The following is a 16,682-nucleotide window of genomic DNA, read 5'->3' on the forward strand; positions in this document are numbered from 1 at the left end:
CTTGGTTACTGAGCTACCACGGGCCACATCCGAGCAGAAGTTCTAGGTTATATCCATAGATGGTCCTTGGTTGAGTGTCAGTCTCAGAAAAGACCCTGTGCCCAGATATATTTGGTCCTTGTAGAACTCCTATCCTTTCCATATCATACTAACTTCCCTTCTTTCATATGATTCCCTGTACTCTGCCGAGGGTTTGGTTATGAGTCTTAGTGTCTGCTTTGAAACACTGCTAGGTAGAGTCTTTCAGATGCCTTTTGTGGTAGACTCCTGTCATAAGTTCAATGCACATCCCATTTGTCTTTCTAAATGAGGATTAATCACCTTCGCCTGTGTCCACTTTCTTGATTATCTTCTTTAGGTGTGTAGATTTCATTATGTTTATCATATCTTGTAGGTCTATATAAGCGAGTATATACCGTGTTTGTCTTTCTCCTTCTGGGATACTTCACTCAGAATGATCTTTTCTAGATCCCACCACTTGCCTGCAAATTTCATGATTTCCTCCTTTTTGATTGCTGAGTAGTATTTCATTGTGTAAAAATACCACAATTTCTGTATCCATTCCTCCGTTGATGGACATCTGGGTTGTTTCCAAGTTCTGGCTATTACAAATAAAGCTGCTACGAACATGGTTGAACAAATGTCCTTGTTGTGTACTTGAGCAAATTTTGGGTATATACCTAGGAGTGGTATAGCAGGGTCTTGAGGTAGCACTACTCCTAGTTGTCTGAGAAAGCGCCAGATTGACTTCCAGAGTGGTTGAACCAGTTTACATTCCCACCAGCAATGGAGGAGGGTTCCCTTTTCTCCACAACCTCTCCAGCATGTGCTATCACTTGAGTTTTTCATCTTGGCCATTCTGATGGGTGTAAGGTGAAATCTCAGGGTCATTTTGATTTGCATTTCCCTAATGGCTAATGAGGTTGAGCATTTCTTTAAGTGTTTCTCTGCCATTCGATGTTCCTCTACAGAGAATTCTCTGTTTAGCTCTGTTCCCCATTTTTTAAGTGGATTACTTGGTTTGTTGTTTTTCTGCTTCTTTAGTTCTTTATATATACTGGATATTAGCCCTCTGTCAGATAAAGGGTTGGTGAAGATTCTTTCCCAATCTGTAGGCTGTCTATTTGTTTTGATGACAGTGTCTTTTGCTTTACAGAAACTTTTCAGTTTCATGAGGTCCCATTTATTGATTGTTGCTCTTAGAGCTTGTGCTGTTGGTGTTCTGTTCAGGAAGTTGTCTCCTGTGCCAATGAGTTCTAGGTTGTTTCCCACTTTTTTTTCCACCTGATTTAGAGTATCTGGTTTTATGTTGAGGTCCTTGATCCACTTGGACTTTAGTTTTGTGCAGGGTGATAAATATGGATCTATTTTCATTTTTCTGCATGTAGACATCCAGTTGGTCCAGCACCATTTGTTGAAGATGCTGTCTTTTTTCCATTGAATGGATTTGGCTTCTTTGTCAAATATTGACAAACCCACTATCACAAATAAAAAGACACAAACAAATGTTAGATTTATAATTGCCTTAGTTACCGTGGGCCCAGCAGATATTTCACTAACACTGTCTCAATATACTCACCATCTACCTCCCAGCCCCCATGCAAAGTCATCTGCCTTAATCCTCCTCAGCTGGACTACCTTTCATCCACAATCCCATGGCACTTGTCTTTATTCTTTTTCTGGGCCTTTCCATGCCATCACTGGAGTCCTTTCTCAGGTCCCAGGGTTTGTTTTTGTTTTTGTTTTTGTTTTTGTTTTTGTTTTCCTCCATGCTAATCCATTGTAGTGTCCTCCTCTTCTTCTCTACCTGTCCCTTGTTTCCAGTGATTCCTCCTCAAAAGCCCATAATGGGCTTTTGTCACTGACATGAACTCAGTGGCTGGCTCTTTGATCACCTCCCCCTGATGGGGGGGAGCCTTACCAGGCCACAGAAGAAGACAATGCAGACAGTCCTGATGAGACCTGATAGGGTCAGAGGGAAGGGGAGGAGGCCCTCCCCTATCAGTGGACTAGGGGAGGGGCATGGGGGAGATGAGAGAGGGAGGGATTAGGAAGGAATGTGAGAGGTGGCTACAGTTGAGATACAAAGTGAATAAACTGTAATTTATAAATATATAAATAAATTTTTTACAGTGAAAAAAGAAAAAAAAAAAAAAAACGCCCAAGGAACACTAGCCATGCTAGCCCTATTCTGCCCTGCCCCAGCATAGGCTATTTAATCAACCAAGCAGGTATGTCTTAAGAAGATCCACAAAAAAAAAAAAAAAAAGGAACATCTGCCAGCATTCCTACTTGAAGAGCAGACCGTGACCTTTCAGTTACTGTTATGACACCTCACTGCTTGCCACTCTCCTCCAGCCAGGACTGCTGTGGACACGTCCTCTCCAATTGTAAAACAAGAATAAACTCTTTCTTCTGTAACACGCTTTGGTGGTTGTGTTTTATCACAATAGAAAAGTAACTAAGGTGCTTATATATCAAAATTTAATTGGAAAAGAGTGTTTAAACAATATTTTTTTAATCTTTCACGTTTCCAGTGATTTTGTGCCTTTTACTTTGAATACTGACTGTCTTTTTAACCTCCGTAATTGAGTAGCTGGTTTGTTTCTGATTGTTTGATGATTTTGTCATTCTTTCACTTTGAGAGAGGTTAATTTGTTCTTTTTAAGTTAATGTTATTGAGTTTTAGATCTAGTCTTTTGTAATATAAATGTTTAAAACTATAATTTTTTCTGTCCAGGAAATTTATGAGGTACTCTCTGCAAATTTTTTTAATGTTGCAATTTATTAATTTGACTTGAAAATTTTTTCCTATGGTGTATTTTTTTACGGATGCAAAATATGTTGCCATTTTTGTTATTTTTTTCAAACTTTGTATAATTATTTAATAATCAAACTTGACTGTTAGGGGACTTCATCTTATAGTGGAAGCCTCATGGCTCCCAAGAAGTAGTGTTTCTGTGAGGCTCCGGTATTTGTTTGGGTTAGAACTGTGGCTTTTAATTTTGCACAGCCTCTTGTGCACATATTCAGTTTCCACTCCTGCATTAGAGGTTTCTGATGGGCTTCACCACATCTCATTACTTCTCTGCATCTTGTCGCTGTTTACACCCTGTGGGTATAAAGAGTGGATCTTCATGCAGATACCTCTGCAGGGCTCCTTCTTCTAGCATTCTACTCAGACAATGCCGGCCACCGACTCTCAGCTTGAGGTCAGAGACGCTGTCAATCCTTTTGAGAGCCATATGTTTTTCTCTGGTTTGGGATGTGGTTCTATTGAAAGGCTGAAATTGATTTAAACCTACCTCTTAACTTTCCTGTCTCTCAAGAGCATAAGATCAAGCTGTTCAGTGCTTCAATTGTGCATGGCTGATGACAGACTACAAGTATAGCTTTGGGTTCATCACTCAAGGAGGAAGTCTTGCATTATAAGTAGTGAAACCAAACTTTGGGCAGAGTGCAGGAAATCTTATAAAAGAAGGGGGAGATAGAAAAACCTGGAGGGGACAGGTGCTGTCTCTGACATGAACTCAGTGGCTGGCTCTTTGATCACCTCTGCCTGCAGGGAGTGCACTCTTGCCAGGCCACAGAGGAAGACAATGCAGCCAGTCCTCATGAGACCTGATAGACTAGGATCAGATGGAAGGGGAAGAGGACTTCCCCTATCAATGGACTGGGGAAGGGACATGAATGGAGAAGAGAAAGGGAGAGTAGGGTTGGGAGGGGGCTTCAATTGGGATACAAAGTGAATAAACTGTAATTAATAAAACAATAATTAATTTTTTTAAAAGTAGTGAAATTTTAATAAAGGACACCACTCCATCAAACAAAAGGCATTTGATGAGTGTAAAATGGTAGTTTTAAAAATCCAACACATGGAAACATGAATAATGGATTCATTACAATAATTTGATAAATCTTTTCTGAAACATCTAGCAATGTTTTGTATCTCACCTTCATTTCTTATCAACTGAGAGATTTCATCAATATTGCTTAACTTCAAAAGTACTTTATCAGCAAATGGAAAGTCATAAAGGAGAATGCAAGATAATGATAACAATTGAAATAATACATTAAATATTTTCAGTATTACTTAATTGTCTACATGTGAACTCTCATAGCCTTATGTTTCAACGTTGTGTTTTTAGCTTCTGAATCTGTGGTACAAAGTAAGTTAAGGTTGGGTCATCGTTTATATTTTTTAAAATTTTATGGCAGTCACATATGCCAGGCAGTGAGTCACCAAACTGTGTATTTTTATTATGTTAGTCTTGAAAATTAATACTTACCTTTTGGACTCACATTTAAAAACAACAACAAAACTTAACATTAATGATTTTTTTCAGAAAAAAAATGTAAATTTTAGTAAGAATATTATTAAAGTTCATGAAGGCTTGCTGAATAATGCACATGTCACTGGCTCAGCTTAGAAAATCGTTTTTCCAAAAGCCTGCTTCTAGGTTGCCTAGCAACTTCTGATGTCATCATCTTGCCACTGCCAGGTGCACAGCCTCAGCCTATGAAAAGGACCTGCCTGCCATGCTGTCTGTGCTCTTACTCTCTTACTCCTTGGTTTCTCTTCCTCTGTCTATCTCTCTGTTTCTTTCTCTTGTTGGGGTCCTCTCCTCTCTCTCACCCCTCCCCCTTTCCCATAATAAATATCTTTCCTACCGGATTTGTTGAGTGGCATTATTAAAATATATTATAACAACAACTGAGACTCATAGCCAAACTTTGGGCAGAGTGCAGGGAATCTTACGAAAGAAGAGGGAGGTAGAAAGACCTGGAGGGGACTGGAGTTCTGCAATGAGAGCAATAGAACCAAAAACTCTGAGACCAGGGGTCTTTTCAGAGACTGACACTCCAACCAAGGACCATTCATGGAGATAACCTAGAACCCCTGCAGAGATGTAGCACATGGCAGTTCAGTCTCCAAGCAGGTTCTCTAGTAAGGGGAACAGAGGATGTCTCTGACATGAACCAGTGACTGGCTCTTTGACCATCCCTCCACCGAGGGGGAAGCAGCCTTACCAGGCCACAGAAGAGGACATTGCAGCCAGTCCTGATGAGACCTGATAGGCTAGGGTCAGATGGAAGGGGAGGAGGACTTCCCTATCAGTGGACTGGGGGAGAGGCATGGGAGGAGAAGAGGGAGGGAGAGCTGTATTGGGAGATGACAAGGGAGAGGGCTACAGCTGAGATACAAATTGAATAAAGTGTAATAAATGAAAAATTAAAAAAAAATAATGACAAGTCTAGACTGAAATAGTGATGCTCGACCAGCATAGACACAAAGTGACTCTGCCATGAAAAATTAAGATAAAAGCCTATTAGGAAGAACTATAGACCAAATTAATCCATTTGATTCAACATGTGTTTCTGGGTAGTTATTGTGAATAATTGTTTCTGTGTAGTGACTTCTATCAAGGACAAAAGAGAACAATAAGCCAATGGGAACACTCATTCATGTATTTACTTTAGTGATGCAATGATTATGCTTAAATAATTAGTTTATATTACACATTGCTCAGAGAGATAAGTCCTTTTTTAAATATACCAAAAAGCCCAGTTCTCTAATTTCTTGGTAGTTAGAAATTAAGAGTTGAAAGATTAAAAAAAATGAAGTATATAAAATTATGCCAGCTATTGATAATGACTAAGGAAAGAAGGAGCTGGTTCTCATTGTCACCAATTCCCATATTTTCTACAGTAGAATCACTCACTTGCCCTATTATTTTCGTTTTTCTTTATTTGGTGACCTAAGAAATATAACAAGTTTAATATTAAAAAAAAAAAAAGTATGTCCCTCTCCTCCAAATCAGTTGCAATCCCAGCCATTTTAATCACTCAGTTCTTTATGCAATGCTTAAACTTCGGCCATTAGTTTTTCTTTTCTTCATCATCAGTATATTTAATTTGATTAGATTCATCATTTGATTGAATCTAACTACAAAAATATTCCAAATTTGCTTGTTTTTGTCCTTTTTCTTAATAGTACTCAAAACAGCTAACCTGAGATATTATCCTTGCCTCTTATATGAGTCCTTGACTCTTTCCAAATATATCCTAAAAATTGAAAGTCAGATAAAATCCCTGTTCTACTTAAAAACCTCTACTTTCTCAGCATACATAAAATTAAAAAATTACCATTATCCACTTATAAATGAGTAAATAACGTGTTTGTCTTTCTGTGTTTAGATTATCTCACTCAGGATGATTTTTTTCTTGTCTTATCCATTTGCCAGCAAATTGCATGATGTCATTATTTTTTTTTAATTTTTATGTTTTTTTATTAGTTACATTTTAACTCTGTATCCCACCTGTATCCTGCTCCCTCATTCCCTCCCAATCCCACCCTCCCTCCCTCCTCTTTGCCCTTCCCCTTTCCGAGTCCACTGATCGGGGGACCTGCTCCCCATTCATCTAACCCTGTTAAATCAGGTCTGTAAAGTCCTCTTCTGTGGCCTAACAGGACTGTTCCTCCCTTGGGGGGTGGGGAGGTCAAAGAGTCAGCCACTGAGTTCCTGTCCCAGAGACTCATACTCCAACCAAGGACTATTATGGAGATAACCTAGAACCCCTGCACAGATGTAGCCCATGCAGTTCAGTGTCCAAGTGGGTTACGTAGTAATGGGAAGAGGGACTGCCTCTGACATAATCTGATTGGCCTGCTCTTTGATCACCTCCCCCTGAGGGGGGGGCAGCCTTACCAGGCCACAGAAGAGGACAATGCAGCCACTTCTGATGAGAACTGATAGTCTAAGATCAGAAAGAAGGAGAGGAAGACCTCCCTATCAGTGGACTTGGGGAGGGGCATGCATGCAGAAAGGGGAGGGAAGGTAGGATCAGCAGGGGAGGAGGAAGGGGCTTATGGGGGGATACAAAATGAATAAAGTGTAATTAATAAAAAATAAAAAAGTTAAAAAAAAGAAATAGTCCTTGTTCTCCTTACTATGGGAAACCAATTGGTTACTGAGCTACCATGGGCTACATTTGAGCAGAGGTTCTAGGTTATATCCAGAGCTAAACAGAGAATTCTCGACAGAGGAATATGGAATGGCAGAGAAACACTTAAAGAAATGCTCAACCTCATTAGCCATTAGGGAGATGCAAATCAAAATTTCCCTGAGATTTCACCTTACACCCATCAGAATGACCAAGATGAAAAACTCAAGTGACAACACATGCTGGAGAGGTTGTGGAGAAAGGGGAACCCTCCTCCACTGCTGGTGGGAATGTAAACTGACACAACCACTTTGGAAGTCTATCTGGCACTTTCTCAGATAATTAGGAATAGTGCTTCCTCAAGACCCAGCTATACCACTGCTAGGTATATACCCAAAATTTGCTCAAATACACAACAGAGATGTCATTATTTTTAATAGCTTATAAATATTCCATTTTGTAAATACACCACATTTTTTATTCATTCTTTGTTGAGGGACAACTCTGTTATTTCCAGTTTCTGGATGTTATGAATAGAGATGCTAAAAACATAGCTGAGCATGTGGCCTAGCGGTATGATGAACCATGCTTTGGGTATATGCCCATCATTGATTCTACTGGGTCTTGAAGTAGATCTATTCCCAATTTTCTGAGAACCACCATATTAACTTTCAAAGTGGCTATACAAGTTTGCACACCAAGAATGGAAGAGTGTTTCCTTGCTCAACATCTTCACCAGCAAGAATTGTCACTTAGGGTTTTGATCTTAGCCATTCTGATGGGTATAACATGACATCTCAGAGCCATTTTGATTTGCATTTCCATTATGACTAAAGATATTGATGTAACTTGATTATGACACCATTAAAAGAAATCTAACAATATGTCTGCCAAATCTGGTATGATCTAGACTTTACCATTCTGAATTTATTTGACAACATGCATTGAATATTCATTGATTATAATCACAAGCTCTTATGTTCAGACTTTTGGAAAAGAAATGACATGCCTTGGCTGTTACAGTTGTCATTGTCTACACTAATTGTTGTAGAATTGCTTATGGTTTTATTCAATCCAAGCCTGCTAGAACCTTCTTCACTCACATGTCATTCTCACCTAGACTCTGTGAAATAACTTCTTGTTTTGTTGAAATTCTTATAGTTTATTTACTGACTACTAGCCATGAAAATAGGTTTGATGAAAAAAAAAGTTTTGATGCTTTTACTTAATTAAGATATTTTAATTAAGCTTGTTCTTTAAAAGACCATTTTAGTTACCAGAAATGTTAAGAATGCATTTTTCCAGCAGTAGAATAGTTTCTAATAATAGTTAATATTTTAACTAATTAATATCTGAACTATGGAAGTAGTGAGATGAAAGAGAAAAAAATATATATGAAATGTTTCCTAAAGTGATAAGTGAAATAAACAACACACAAACAAAAATAAACTCTTAGAGCAAAGAGAACATCAGGGCCATTTGGAATACTGATTGTGGAGTAAAACTAAACTGCCTAACTTCTTTCAACACAAACGCCTGTATTTCCCGCACAGAAAATATTTTAGAAAATGTGAAATAAGTAAATGTTGGGTTTGCAATGCAATGAAATGAACAGAAAAATGAGACAAATGTGGTGGCCATAAACCCTCAAGCAAAGTTTCATACCAGATCATCTTTATTCACAGGCACTGCCAGGAATCTAGTCGGAGCAGATTAAAAAGCCTGCAAGTAACAGGAGTTGAGACATTCTATCCCTGTGCTTAAGTTTTTGAGGTCTCCAGTCCAGGTCTTTTGTATAGGATCCTATAGCAGTGACTTCTACCTCTTACAGATAATCTCACTAAAAAAAAAATAAAATAAAATAAAAAAAATAACTTTTGGAACACTTCCTCTCACTGCAAGCTGTTGGAGCACCCAGGGCATACTCAGAGCAGCTGCTTGTTTTATCTCTATGGATATTTATCTACGTTGGTAGGCAAGAAATGTGCTCACTTCACTTGGGAACAAACAACTTTCCTCAGATTCCTGTAATGATAAGGCAAAGGAGAAGCAATGAGAGATAATACCAGTGAGTGGAGAAAGGAATGAAAAAAATCTCACTCAAGAAAAACTGATATTGGAACCATTTTTTATGAGGACCAGCAGACATGTTTGAAAGGAGCACACCTATATTATAAATACAAGCACATGCAAAATGGCATATGAATACATACAGATGTTGTGTATAGTATCTTATAATATACTCCATCAAAATAATTCCTTATTCAATAAAAATCTCTCAAAGAGGCAGAAGGAGTAGGTAAGACAGAGAGGTTGGAGGATATCAAGAAAACAAGGCTCTCTGAAACAACTTAGCAAAGCTCATATGAACTCAGAGACTGAGGCAGCTAGCACCACTATTAGCTTTCTGAAATTTTCTTAATATTTTTCAAATTTACGTTTTTGTATATTGAGTTTTTAAGAGCAGACAGATGGATGGAACTAGAAGAGATCATCCCGAATGAGGTAACCCGGAAACAGAAAGACACACATTATATATACTTCACTTATAAGGAGATATTAGCGATATAAGATAGGACAGCCATTTACAGACCTACAGAAGCTAAGACTAAGGAAGACACGAAGGAGGATGCTTACATCTTATTCAGAAGGACAAACAGGATAGACGTCAGAAGTGATGAAAGAGAGGAAACAGGATGGAAGCCTAATATAGAGGGTCCTCTGAAAGGATTCACCCAACAGGGAATCAAAGCAGATGCTGAGACTAACAGTCAAACTTTGGGCAGAGCACAGGGAGTCTTATGGAAGAAGAGAAGGGTGGGGATAGAGGGACATGGAGGGGTCAGGAGCTCCACAGTAGAAACAAGAAAGCTAAAAGATCTGAGCCCAGGGTGTCCTACAAAGACTGACCATCAAAGGACTATTCATGGAGAGAACCTAGAACCCCTGCTGAGATGTGGCCAACTGGCAGCTCAGTTGCCATGTGGATCTAAGAGTGAGGGGAGCAGGGGCTGCCTCTAGCAAGAACTCTGTTGATTGCTCTTTGATCACTAGCCCCTGGTGATGAGGCCTTGCCAGGCCATGGAGGAAAAGGATCCAGGCAGTCCTGATGAGACTTAACAAGCTATTAGCAAAAGGAAATAGTGGAGAACTACCCTTTTGAGTGGACTAGGGAAAGGCAAGGTGGAAAAGAGAGAGGAAGGGTAGGGCTAAGGGAGTTGAGGGAGGGAGTTTCAATCAGGATATATAATAAATAAATTGTAAAGAAAATAAATAAAAATTATATATATTTTAAAAAGAATAATAAATTATTTAAAAGTTAGGAAACATAATATTAAGTATATAATGCAACTTAACAGTTAAATAATATATAAAAAATTAATTGAGTAAGGTAAATTTTAAGAAAATAAAAATTTTTAATAAATAAATAAAGTGAAGTGGTGAGTAAGCAGCATAGGATCCAGGTGATTTAAAATAAAATAAAATAAAATAAAATAAAAAAGAATATTTATTGAGGTAGATTTCCCCAAAATTTTCAGTTATTAGATAAAAAATATGAACTTAAAGTGATTCTTTGCCATTAAAAAAACTTCTTGAGTGCTAGGTTTGATTCTCATTACTATAATATTAATCTTGGGCCTTAATTTCAATGTTTGAAATATGTATTTAAAGGGCAAATGAGCTATCATGCAAAATGGACTTAATTTGTCTATTTGTTCTACAGCTCAGCGCCATTCTCAGCCACTTTTAATTAAGAACATGAAATGACTCATTAAGATTCAGCTCTAAAAATAAGTGACTAATTACAGCGTGTTGACAAAAGCGAGTTACTTCAAGCATTTCTAACAAATCTTTTCAAAAGAAAGAAATATGGAATCGAGAAAGTATGCTCCAAAAATCTGAAAGTGGAAAAGCTTTTTACATTCAGCAAATTAACACACACACACACACACACACACACACACAACCGCTATACACTGCAACTCCAGATTCGTGTATTGGTCAGAAGTACACACTGCTCACAACCCTGTGGGTTAAGTCATACCAAAGAGTCTGTTTTTTACCTATGCAAGAGGAACGCTAAGCTGTATCAATACGCAAAAATGTACAATCTTCTTTATTTTTCACATACTCTTTCTGAGTCAAGCATGTATACAGTAAATGATGTATTGAGACAGTTATCGATGGCCTCCAAATTATATAAGAAGCTAAAAGTGTACCCTATATTCATGGCTTAGCCACATGACGAAAAAAAATAAATCATATGACTTTCAGAGAATGTTAGGTTTCTTGGAATTATTAAAAAATTTAAAGCAGTTTTTCAACACTGTTATTAAACGTTCTTTCATTTTACAGTTCCAAAGCCTGCTTTTACTCAGAATATCTTTATACCCCTCCTGTGCTAGAAAATCATCCATAGGATCTTCTCAAATGATTTTTGTTTTAAAAAAAAAAATAAAAAGATAGCTAACACAAAATTGAGGCAAAGTGAATAGAAATATGCTGAGTGCTGACAGAAATATCAGGTGTGGGTGTACATCAGTGATGACTTCTATGGAAATGAGTTACTTGATCATCTGACTTGCTGTGACTCAATAAGGGGCTTTGCAAGGTCAGGTACTTCACTGAGCTGCACTGCATTTTCTGGCTTCAGAACCTTTAGGAAAATGATCTTTGCATTTCTTATAGAAATGGGAAATCTAAATTTTGTTTCTGCACTAACTAAATAGTTGACAAAGTCTTAGTTAAAAATGACTGCAAAACTAAATAATGACTCCTACATTGCAGTCTGTCATAGGCAGAACCTTTTAAAACCATCACTCAAATCCTTCTATGGGATAAATAATGTTCACTTTTAGACTATTTTATTAGGAATGTTAATTTTGGAATCCTTTCAGAATTAAGTTCTATAAAATGCTGATGCTGAATGATACATCTAAAATTCTGTTTAGACAATAAGTGACCACAACAGATCTTGTAGCATGACAGTATGAAGTCCTTCTGAAGTCTATTGATCTAAGAAAACAGCAAAGATCGAGCACAAACTGTGAAAATCAGTGTGTTTGAGAATCTGGAATGCACGGAGGGTTTACACTGAGTGTTTTCTATTGAAAATGGACTAATCTTGCAAAGTGGGGATTTTGCAGTTCATACCTGGGACACTTTTGTTTTATTCTCCGTGCTTTTGTGGTGGCTTCAAAGGCAGGCGGCCTTCCAGGCAATGGAGGGGACATAGTGGACTTACATCTCTTAAAGAATTCCTAATCCAGAGTACTGTCATATTTAAAATGTGAATCACAGTAATGTGGCCAGTTTTCAAGATGTAGTCAGTTAATTCACGGACTATCCTAGAACTCCACCGGGGAGAGAGAAAAAAGTCTATCTCCAGAGGATTTAACAAACAGCATCAATGTACTTGTTTCACAGACTATTAGGAAGAGTGTTAGAAAGGAGGCTGAGATAATTCAGAACTATTTCTGGGAATCTAGATGGCTGAGCAAACATGCAGACTTGTAGATTGGAAAGGGCCACCTAAAAAGGCTTTGCTCTCTCATTGCTGAGTATGAGCCTTTATAAATAAGCAGGAAGTAAATGCTAGTGCAGATTCTTAAACTGGTTATGAACAGACAGAATATTCCAATGTAGATAAATGGGTAATACTGCAAAGGGCAGGAGTCTTAACTGATCAGAGCATCTAGGAAACTCTGACAACCATCAGAGAAGTAACTATATAGACTTTCAATGGCTGCATAATGACGAAATATAAATACATAATGTACACAATCAATACAAGGAAGGAATTGTCAAACAAACAAAACTAACAGAAGAGAAACAGCAACCACAAAGCTTGAGTATCAGATATCAAGTTCCCGATCTGGCAGGAACCTGACATTTTATAACTAACATTTCCTAACTTTTCACTAAACTTTTGAAACTACAGGCTTATTACTCATGTCCAAAGAAATATAATAAATATTCTGTAAAACAAAATAATTTCCAGGGTGGAAGGATGTGCACCATAGTAAAAACAGCCACATTTATCCAGTTCATGGTCTTCAAACTAAATATATGTAGTATGTCCTACTGAGAGAAAAGTGAAGTTTCATTCCTCCAGTGAGTCTTTATCCTCATCTGAAAGTAATGAAAGAACAATTTTAAATATGTACACAAGTGTAAAATCACATTATTTCCCCTTCTAAAATCATCAAATAGTGAAGACCACACCCACTGGCAGGACAGGTAGGCAAACTTAGGCAGAGGCTCCTGCTGGTACGGAGGCCATCTCATCCTCCAGAATTCCACGCAGGCTGTTGACCCACAGAATTTTTCCACTCTCTTGGATCAGTTTCCACAGACCCAATCCACCTCCATCCCTTCCTGCCCCACCCTTCACCACCATTGCCATGTCCTAGCCATCAGCTCAGGCAGACATCTCCTGCACAATGGTAGGGCATATTAGGAAGAAGAACAGGCAGATGATTCAGAGGAAGACTTCCTGCTGCTCCAGAAGCCATGCCTAGAACTCCAGATAGACCAGGCCTGCTCTACTCTTTCAGTGTCCTCCCATTATTTCCAATTAGCCTCTGATCATTATTATCCCAGTGCCTCAGCCCCTCACTAAGCCAGTGACCCTCTACTCGAATAAATAAAGGCTATGTGAGCCTCCAGAAGTCCAGCTAGGTTGCCCATGTGCAGAGCACGCCCAGTCTCTAGGTGGCCCCTATCTACAATTGCCTATACCTACTCACTGACTTGTCCCAGACCCCAACCCCAGGGAAGAATCTCTGCTAGACCAGGCAGCTAGAATTCCAAGTAGGCTACCTTCCTCCACTTTACTGGTGCCACACTTCCTGCAATATTCCCAGTCTCCTTTCTTCTCTTCATCACCTTTTCCCAACTCTAACTTGAGCAGAGACATCCTGCATGCCAGAAACCACACCAACCAGCAGAAGTCCAGCTTGCAACTTGGAAAAGAATTCCTGCTCAACCATAAGCCACACAGAGAAGAAGACCAAATGGAGAAGTAAGGGAATATGTGGGGAGGAACATTCATCCAACAAAGACAAACACATAAATCAATACCAAGGCCTATAGTCACCACAAACCCAGATGTCTAGGTGCATCCATAAGAAAACAACAAACAACAGAGGGGACAATATCTTACACCAGAGCCCAACTCTATTTCTATAGCAATAACTGAATATTACAACATAGCTGAAGAACACAAAATCACCTTAAAACCAACTTGACTGAAGATGATAGACACTCTTAAAGAGAAACTGAACAAAGAAAACAAAAAAAAAGACAATTGAAGAAAATGAATAAAATGGTTCAAGACGTGAAAATTGAAGTAGAAGTAATTAAAAAGAAACACAAACAGGAAATTCTGAAAATAAAAAACCTAGATAAATGATCAGGAAATACGGAGGCAAACATCACAAAAAAGAATGGAAGAGATGGAAGAGAGAATCTTAGGCATTGAACATATCATAGAAGAAATTAATACATGAGTCAAAACCAAAAGAAGGACACACACACACACAATCACAACCATACCACCACCACCAACAACAACAAAGTAATAGGAAACAACAATCATTTGTCACTGATATCAATTAAAATCAATGAAATAAACTCTAAAATAAAAAGACACAGACTAACACAGTGGATTAAAAAATAGGATCCATCTTGCTGCACACCAGAACACAAGTCAAAGTCAAAGATAGATATTACCTCAGAGTAAAAAATTAGAAAAAGATTTTCCAAACAAACTGACCTAAGAAACAAGCTGCTGTTGCCATTGCAACACCTAATAAAATAGACTTCAACCCAAAATTAATCAAAAAAGACAGGGAAGGACAATTCATTCTTATTGAAAAAATTGATCAAGATGATGTTTCAGTTCTTAACATATATGCCACAAACACAAGGGCACTCACAGTTTTAAAGAAAACATGAAAGCTTAAACCATTCATTGACCCTCACAGAGTCATAATGAGAGACTTTAATACCCCATTCTCACCAACAGAGAGATGATCCAAACAAAGCTAAACAGAGAAATACTGGAAAGAAATATTAGAGTGAACAGACATTATAAAACAAATGGCTGTAACAGATATCTATAGCACAGTTAACCCAATCCCTCCAAAAGTACATTCTTATCACAAAATATTTTCCAAACTTTGCCACATACTCAGTTAGAAAGCAAGTCTCAACAGATACAAGAAAACTGAAATAACCGTATGAAAGCTATCAGAACTTTATACATTAAAACTACATTTCAACAACAATACTCCTACAAAATCAAGAAAACTGAATAACTAACTACTTAATGATAAATGGGTTAAGACAGAAATAAAGAATGAAATTAAAGACTTCTCGAATTTAAAGAGGAAGAATACAAAACATAACCAAATTTATGGGTACAATAAAGGCAGCACTAAGAGAAAAGTTCATAGCAATGAATATTTACATGGAAAAAAATAAAGGAAAATATCATACCAGCAAGTTAACAGCATATCTGAAAGCTTAAGAACAAGAGTGAAAATACCCAAGTGAAATAGAGGGCAATAATCTGAGTGGTGAAATCAGTAAAACAGAAACAAAGAGAACAATGAAAAGAATTATTGAACCTAAGCTGATTATTTGAGAAAATCAAGAGCATAGAAAAAAAATCTTATCCAGACTAACTAAAAGACTCACAGAGAATATAAAATTAACAAAATCAGAAACAAAAGGAGGACATAACAACAGACACCAAGAAAACCCAAAGAATCGTTAGGTTGTACTTTAAAAATCTATACTCTACAAAATTTAAAAGAAATGGAAACATCTTGAGCTGTCTCTAACCAAGCAAGTGAAAGACATGAATGGGAAAAACTTCAAGTCTTTGAGAAAGAAATTGAAGGAGATATTAGAATCTGGAAAGATCTTAAATACTTTTGAAGTGGTAGGATTAACATGATAAAAATGGCAATTTACGAAAAATAATCTACAAATTCAGTGCAATTCTCATCAAATTTCCAATGCAGTTTTTTTTACAGACCTTGAAAGAGCAATATTCTGCTTCATATTGAAAAAAAACAAAAACGAAAACTAAAAACCCGGAATAGCTTAAATAATATGAGAACTTCCAGAGCTATTACTATCCATGCTTTCAGGCTGTCCTACAGAGCTATAGTAATAAAAACAGCATGGTATTGGCATGTAAACAGAGAGGTTGAACAATGGAATAGTACTGAAGACCCAGACTTAAATCTGCATACCTATGGACAAGTGATTACACACAATAGATGAAAGAAAGCGTCTTTAACAATGGTGCTTGTCTAACTGTATGTCTGCATATAGCAGAATGAGAATAGACCAATACTTACAACTTTGAAACAATTCATTCTTACGAGTAGTAATAGAAATAGTTTAGGAAAGAGTTCAAGTTATGATTCAAGAAGGTACTCACAAACACATTGAATAAAATGAGATATTGTTTGAAGTGCTGAAATAATGGAAAACAGGATCTGCCATATTAGCTCAGTGGAAAGGAAAGGCAAACACAAAGTATTTTCTCATGAGAAAATCCTTAAAGTCATCAGAGCATGAGGTCAGGGATGCAGCTCAATGACAGGGGACGTGGTTAGTCTGGGTAGTATCATGGATGAATTTTTACCCAGTGCCTGCCTAACTGTACACACAAACACACACACACACACACACACACACACACACACACACACACACAC

This window comes from Psammomys obesus, unplaced genomic scaffold (genome assembly GCF_907164565.1).
Source record: "Psammomys obesus unplaced genomic scaffold, mPsaObe1.curated_primary_1811, whole genome shotgun sequence".
NCBI lineage: Eukaryota > Metazoa > Chordata > Mammalia > Rodentia > Muridae > Psammomys > Psammomys obesus.